At 40.6% G+C, this 8,427-nt stretch overlaps 1 long non-coding RNA gene across 1 annotated transcript; it reads right to left on the bottom strand.

The window, feature by feature from the left end:
* Positions 1–732: 732 nt before the first annotated feature.
* LOC120374288 lies at positions 733–6,994 on the bottom strand. Its single transcript, XR_005585987.1, has 3 exons — positions 6,807–6,994; positions 4,271–4,312; positions 733–945 (listed from the first exon to the last, which is right to left on the bottom strand). It is a non-coding gene; the product is annotated as an uncharacterized LOC120374288 (long non-coding RNA).
* Positions 6,995–8,427: the final 1,433 nt, after the last annotated feature.

Raw genomic sequence — 8,427 nt, 5'->3', positions numbered from 1 at the left:
ACAGGGGTCACAAAGAGAGAGACTAAGAAAACAGTCAGGATCTGGATGACATTGCAGCAAGTGCATCTTTTTCTCCAGATTAATTTAGCTCTATTCTTTCCCCATTAAACAGGAAGTAAAACTTATGACTTCAGCCTTGACAGTGAACAGATGGTGCACAGAGTAATACTTCCTAGAATAAAAATTATTGGGAGCAGTCAGAGGCATACTGATAGGCAGTCACAGATAGGCAAAACTAGTAATGACTGGATACTCTGGAGTAGGGATCAGGGAATCATGGTTCATACACAGAATTGGATGGAACAGATTGCTCCAGCTACTGGCACACAAACAACATACCAAGCAATTTACAAGAATTGGTCAATACACTGTACCATACTTTGTAATATAAGATTTAGTCAATATCAACCTCCCTGAGACATTTATAAATATGGCAAAAAAAATTTGCATAAAAATATACTATTAGAGTAGATAGCAGAAAAACTCCCCACCCCCGTCTTCCTAGAACTGCTGGAAGACAGCTATAAAACATGCCTGTAGTCATGCAAGTGAGTTGCTTTAGCTCAGGCCTGGGCCAACACTTGAGTTTTTCAAATTTTGACGCCCCACATTGGACCTTAAAACTTTAAATCAGTGTCACGGCCTTTAAGAGAACTCTCGTGCTCTGGTTGCCTCTACAACTCTGAAAGGCTTGATACCACATGATGTTTTCAAAAAGGCTTCTGGGTCAAACTGTGCTAAATACATCACACGTGAAGAAGGTTTACACAGATTTTAAAACAAACAAACTAAAACAATTTAAAAAAATCCCCCACACACATACTTTTGTTTTCCAGTAAACAAAGTGGCATGTATCTGGTGCAGTGGTCTTGTGTCATGTCTTTTTCCTTGTCCATTATCAAGGATGCTGCATGATAACAGTTTCTCTATCTCCTCAGACTTCATCTGTTATAAAAAATGATGATCAATTCCATTATTTTCTAGATTGAATTTAGAACTCAGAAAGATGCAAGACTGACTGTGTTTTCTAGTCTTGCACCTTGTCTAGTCAAGCAGTGGGCAGATACAAGTACTGGCCCAACTTCTGTTGGTGAGAGAGAGAGACACTTGGTTTTAGTATCTAGAAAAGTTACTAACCCAGAAAAATGGTAAAAGACAAAACATCATATGATCTGAAAAGTATTCACCCACAGAAAACGATCATTCTATATCTGACGTCTCAGTCCTCATCCTCAAAGGAAACCTGCACAACACCTTCAAAAGATGAGCATAGGCGCTTAAATTCATAACTTTGCTAGACACTGAAAAATCATTGACTGACTAGAGACACTGGATTTATGGCTTATTACAACAATGTATAAACCATTCAAATGTCCCCCACCAGCTTTCTCCTCCTCCCCCCAACCTTTGCCCCTGTGATTGGAGTAGTGTTAACAGGCCACTTCACCTTGAATGGTCCATTGAAATATGTTGTTAACTATGTAGGCTAAACAATCTATTCCACCTTGTTTTTAGCTGTGATGCTTTCGGTATATTTCCCAGCAGTCCAGAAGAAGAGCTCCATTTAAGCTGGAAAGCTTGTCTCTCTCTCCAACAGAAGTTGGTCCAATAAAAGATATTACCTCACCCACCTTGTCTCTATAATGTCCTGGGACAAACACAACTACAACAATACTGCCTATAACTGCTAGACAGCATGGCTAGCGCTCCCACTGCATATTATTGCAGATAAGCTCTTAAAAATATGGTCCTCTTGATTTTTAGGCAATAATTGTATCACACAAGCCAAAAGGCAAATACTTCCTAGCTGAGCTAATCGGAGACTTGATAAACTTCCTTCAGCTTTCTTTGTACATCCTACAGTTGGCACTCGAAACTGAAGTTTCCACTTTGTCCATGAGCAGGGTTACTGCAGGAAGTGGCCAAAAAACCTTCTGCAGAAGGTTGTCCCATTAGTCTCATTTCCAACCCATAGGGGCCACCTTTAGGGGTGAGAGGATACTTGTACTCTTACACTCATTCCATACTTATCCTATGTGCTGAGAATAGCTGTTTCTAGTTATGATGATGGTTTCTGTGTGATGCCAACCTGTCTACTGAAAACTAAACTGAGACCACCAGCTCATAAGGGTGTTAACTTACTTTTTATTCCTACTGACCAGTAATAGAGCCAAATAAGTAACCTAGTAATGAAATATGGAAACTTTCATTTCCAATAGTCTAAATCATGTTTTTGACTGAATATACAATATTTAGCACATGTATTTTAATGTATTTAACAAAGACCAATCAAGCCAACCAGTTTTTCCTCATTAAGGACTTCAGACTGAACCTATAACGTTTAAATATTAATGAAAAATCATAAGATGCAAGGCAATATTAACACTGTATTTCTGCTATCCTGCATGATGAACTTATAATAGAAATCGAAGTGCTAATGAAGTGATCTTGTCTAATGTGTAAAAACGGGAAAACACAGTTCCAGTAAATTGTGCATCCAATTACCATATGCTCCAAGAAAGATTTCAAGCAACAGTCATTAACTTTGACCACGTGTAAGTGATGACGATGCTTTTGAAATAGATAACTAGGGAACAGAATTAAAGAAAAAAAAGGCATTTATTCCTGCATGGTACGTGACTATAATAGCTGATTGCTGTATTTAGTGGCTTACAAAACATTCTATAATATGGTCTATAAACAGGAGTCATAATAATTCTAAAAGAGAAGCCATAATGTAGGAACAGACATCAAAAAGCCTAATGATTAAAGCTGAATTAAGGCAATTTGATTGTTTATTGTGTCTTCCTCATACATCTTCAAATATAAAAAGTGAAAAAGCCGGGGGGGGGGGGGGGAAATGAACAGAATGGTAAAATACAAGGGCAGATTTACACTGCTGTAACATTTCAGAATTTGACTGGTACATTAGGAGAGATGAGTTAAAGTACATCGTATCAATGTAGCAACATTTTCAAAGCCATCATAAACTCAGGTGACCAACTATTGTCAGAGCCACTAGTCACCGTTAGAACTGAGTAAATAGTTCATAGTTAATATTTATTTGATGATTTCCCCCCCCCCACTCCTTCTTCCTTATAGACTTTAATACCAAACTTTAATTCCATCATGATCACCTATTCTGATCTCCTGCACATTGCAGGCCACAGAATCTCTCCCACCCACTCCTGCAATAGACACCTAACCTCTGGCTGAGTTACTGAATTCCTCAAATCACGATTTAAAGACTTCAAATTATAGTTTTCCTGTTTGAAAACTGTCTGCCTAAAAGGTCCCTCTGCAGGTCTTCCTATTTTCACCTCTGATATGGAGTAGCTTTTATAAAACTTCTCCATGGCCTAATGGTAGAATTTCCTTATTTACCTATTATCTAGGCCAGGCAGTGGATGTTCCCTTTAGTTTTTGAGAAGGTGTTTCAACCTCTAAAGTAAAGGACTTTGGACTACTATAAATGACCACGTAAACTGTATGTTTAGGTAAGGATGTCCATGCAAGTGTTATACTTTAATTTTAAGCAAAAACATGGAGATCTTGGAAATGCTCCATCTTGATTAGTGCACATGCATGTCTTTCCCCCTCCCACCAAGAGGTGCATTCGCCAGTAGGAAAGCCCACTTTGCCAGTTCTCTCTATTTACTAGCAAATCTCTCACTTCTAGAGAAAAGGTCTTGGCATCACAAGCTGTTGAAGAAATCTTGCTTGACGGCCAGCCTAGCATAAGTATTTGCTTCACAAGTCATTGGTAATATGATGTGACATATCAAAATACTGTAAGATCTACTGTTTGTTTTTTAAAGCTAGAGTACATGTACAATTTCAGGTATATTTTTAAAGGGTCTGGGAGTCTCCTATGTAGATCCAAAGAAAGCAAGAAAATATGCTTGCAGACTAACTACAGAATGGAAAAGGGGAAATCATAAAATTACAGACAAATCAGCAGAAGGAATGGAGAGTAAAAAGAGGGGGGAAGGAGAATTAATATAAAAGAGAAAATTAAGGAAGAAAAGAGAAGAGAGGGGAGACCATAATTCAAAGAAAGACTTTTCTAAGAATACAGAAGGTTAAGAGGATCTCATGAAGGATTTAAAAGGACACAGAGAACCTGGATTTTGTTGAAATGGACTAACTAAAAATATCATAATTTCTGATAAAACACCCTTTAAGTGGTATGTTCTGAAGTTAGGTTGAAATTCCTTTTTATAATATTTTACAAGGTCTCCCTTTCACAAGCTTGAAGTGTGACTCTTACCTTTTGGATTCTGCTATTTTGTCACTTGCCACATTCAAGCACCTGAAGGAAACAAAGTTAAGTAACTGAGATGTCAACAAGCATCCTCCACTGCCTTGCTCATGGTATTGTCATTTACACCTGTGCAAAGTGGGTATAAAGCACTTTTGTTCTTACTTTGTAGCTTTTCACATCCACTTCACACAAATGTGAATAACTATGCAAGTTGCAAGGTTGTGCTTAATGAGTTTCTATGTGTTTAATGTTAGATAAATTTAGCTACTATCTTTAAGAATTTGGAGATTTCTTGCCTCATCCAAAAAGGAAAAGGAAAACAATTCTCAGATGGTTCAGTCAGTCTGTCACTTTTGTGAATACTTGCTTTATGCCACTTCTGGTTTTCCTGCTCTGTAACCAAAGGCAATTACATTCTATTCCTTTCATTTGCTCAAGAGAAAAATTTGTTCCAATTTCTGGCACTATCATCTCTAACTTCAGGGGTGCTAAAGTATTACAATAGGTATGTGTCAAGGGGAAAAGGTTAATCTTGTCTTCATGTTTTTCTACAGTGCTTTATAAACTATTTACTTTAAAAAGTTGTTTTTTAGCAACTTACCCAAGGATATGCTGCTACTGACTCTCCCCCGCCTCCAGCAGGTGAAATGCAAATACTTCGGCAACTGACAAGGAAGGATCCTAAACAAATTGCTTCTTTTTTCATTGTAATTTTGAAGTGTCTTGGGAGAAACTCATATTTCTCAATATTACATTACAACTCATGGACTATGCTTTTGTTATTTAGAGGAAGATGAGCAGTGCAAAGCAGACCTGCTAGCTTCCCTCTACTTTCATGAACTGTAACAAGCCAGTCATTTTTTTTAACCTGCTGTGCTTTCTGTGGCTTGTGCTCACTACCACTGATCTAACACACTTGCTCTTCATCTCATATTTTATGTGCTCAAGCCTATAATTAAAAGATCTCAACCAAGAGTTCAGAATAAGGCCACTAACTGCTGGGAAATTTTAGCTTTTTACATGTTTAAATACTAAACACAGCTCTGCTAAAAGGTAAGGTCAATCCAAAAATGAGATGGCACTGCCTGCTGACCTTACCCTGAATGTTTATTGTTGTGGTTTTTGCAGTGTGTGTGTACATTGGTGAAAAGCCTGGGGCCAGTGTCTGACAATTATCTTCAAGAGATTTTCAAAAGGAATAAAGAAATGTGTGGACTAAGTTCTGAAACAGAATATTTAGAGGCATTTCCTCTCCTGCTTTCAGAAGGATCCAAAGAAGACAGTGGGAGAGAGTGGGAGTAGAGACTGAAACCAGAACACCAAAGTGAGGAGCCCTTTCTCCCCCTCCCCTTATCAAAGGCTTAGAGACTGAGAAGAGAGAGGGAGTTGGAATGCCTTTAATCAGTCTCACAAAAGAATCTGTTTAAAGGGTGGCAGAATTCAACTCATGAGCACAGATTCAGGGGACAAGGTTGATGTTCACATTCAGAAAAGAATCTTATAATGGAAACACTGGGGAAAGAAATTTGAAGTCTGATGGGCAGGGGACTGAGGGAAGCAGCAGCAGCTGCATCACAAAAGCAGGAAAACAAAGGAAAATAGATGAATGCATACATCTATCAAGAGATACACACATCCCAGAGTCTGGTCTGAGTGTCTATACATTTCATGAGATTGTAAGCAAAGAGAAACCTACGAGGATGGCGAGATTCCCCAATAGGAGTGAATGGGAATTGTTAGAAGATGGGAAGCAACAAATGAACAAGCAGAGGAAGAGATTTCTCTTTTTTGTTGCTGCTTAATTACAAATTTCAGTCAAAGTGATGCACACACTATCCCTTTCCCCTCCATTACGCAGTCAGAAGAGATTTAACACGCATCACAGATATAAGTATAATAAGCTCCCAAGTAAGATGAGATGACTGTAGCAACTGACCTTGGTCTGACTCTTACTTAAGTACAGCCACCCACACTAACCATTCTTCTGGCCATGCAGCTGAGCACACAGACTCACCTCAGTATAGATAGTGTGGGATTCATTCTATATTCCTGCCTAACCACTGATGTGGCTGCACTCCCTGACCCCTCCTTTACCTGCCCCTACAAACCTCTGCATTTAGACTGCACTCAGAACAGAGACAGAGTCTCTCTCCCTTTGCAGGTCTCTTTCCCCTGCCTCTCCAGTGGTAAATAAGATGTCATTTGCTGTGATCTTTTGTAATTGCTTTGTTTGGGGAGAGGGTTCAGAAGAGTAGAAATTTAACAGAATTTTTTTTTCCCTCTGACACTGACAACAGTGAGTTGCTTCCACTTCAATATCCAAAACTATTTCACATAGGTATTTATTTCACATCAGTCACCATAGTTTCTAGGCACTGAAAAGAAACACAAGGACAGCAAAACTGTTACAGGATTAGTGCAAAGTGGCTGAGTTACAGAGGCAAATCCAGCCAGTGATTGAACAGAATGAAGGTACTGAGAAACTTTGAATTCTCTCTCTAACCCCAACCCCAATTTAGGATATATACTCTCTAATGCTCACCTTGCTAGCTGGGATACATCTTTGATGGGGCTGGGCGCAGTACAGACACCTCCTAGGTCCAGCAAGGAAAGATCTTAACTAGCAGCAGCTGAAGCAGTATTCCTTTTGTTCTCTTTCCTTTCTCTCCTCCTCACTTTGATTTCAGCAGGTGGAGGGTGCTTCTTCCCTCTTTCTTCTTTGTGCTCAGAGCAGGGGGAGGGGGTATGTCACATGCTGCACTGAGGAATTGAGTTCTAGGACCTGTCCCACTTACTAATACTTCCATTAGGGCTGATACAGTTTGCTGGCTAGGGAATAGCCAGAACGGATTCCCTGTTTCAGCCCCACCCTTTTCACCCATTTTCTAGTAGCTGGATCTCTGGGGCAGGGTTAATTGTTGGTTTGGAGGTTTAGAAGGGATTTTTTCCATATGGAAAAGCTGGCAAACTACCCTGTGGGATTTTTTACCTTCTACCTGGTGCCTAGATTTGGGATTTAAGTTAGAATTGTCATAATTCTGGGAGGGTTCCACTACAGCTGATGGCATAGAAAAGTGTCCAGTTGAGGTCCCTCTGACCCTTAGACTGCCTTGGGACTGAAACTCATGGTGAAGGGATGTGGCTCTACAGTTACATCTACACTCCAAGCTAGGGATGTGATTCCCATGTCATGTACACATACTCACTCTATCTCGATCAAAGCTAATCAACTATAAATAGCAGTGCACCTATTGAGGGACTGCAGAGGGGCAGGTGTGACCTTGCCCTTTACTAAAGGTCCTGCCCCCTAATTGTAAGGGGAGGAGCCACAAACCCAGGCATCAATCAAACCTGGAGGAAAACAAATGAAAAAAAACAGGGATGGGAATGAAGGTTACAGGGATAAAATCAGGGATCGAGAGAGGAACACCAAGTATAGGACCCCAGACAGAGCCCACTGTTCCTCAAAGGCATCCAGGGATTGAGGGAGGCAGCAGACACTGCCCAGAGGAACTCTGCTTGGATACCTAAATTAAGGAGAAATTAGAAGTAGACCTCAAAGTAGCAAAGGCCTGCTCCTGTCCAGATTCTTCTTCCTGGTAGGGTGGATGGTCACCTTGGCCAGTGCCTGGAGGAGGCTGATGAGGAGGTCTCATGACTGTATGGGGCCACGGACATGGTGTGAATGGATCAAGGGGTGGGGGGAATCCAGCCAGAGCTTTAGGAGGACAATCTGGAGGAGCTGGAAAAGGGGCTGCCATCTGACACACCCTACATAACATGCACCAAGGCCTCCCTCTTGCCGTAGAAAGGGTGAGTGTCAGGGGAAGCCGTAACTGCAGTAGCACAGGCAGTGGCAGAATGGTTTAGATTTGCTGATTATAAGCCCACCTGAACTCCATGGGTGCATACTCAGAACAGGTAAGCTGTGCTACCATGAATGCTGCCTATGTTACTGCAACTACATTGCAATTTATACTCACACTAGCTTGAATCTCACCCCAAGTTCATAGAATCATAGAGTTAGAAGGGACCACAAGGGTCATCTAGTCTACCCCCCTGCCAAGACGTAGGATTTGTTGTGTCTAAAGCATCCAAGACAGATGGCTAGCCAGTCTCCTTTTGAAAACCTCCAGTGAAGGAACTTCCACAACCTCCCTAGG

This window comes from Mauremys reevesii, linkage group 11, assembly GCF_016161935.1.
Source record: "Mauremys reevesii isolate NIE-2019 linkage group 11, ASM1616193v1, whole genome shotgun sequence".
Lineage (NCBI taxonomy): Eukaryota > Metazoa > Chordata > Testudines > Geoemydidae > Mauremys > Mauremys reevesii.
The sequence above is the reverse complement of the archived record's forward strand: the minus strand, read 5'-3'. Positions and strand labels throughout refer to the sequence as shown.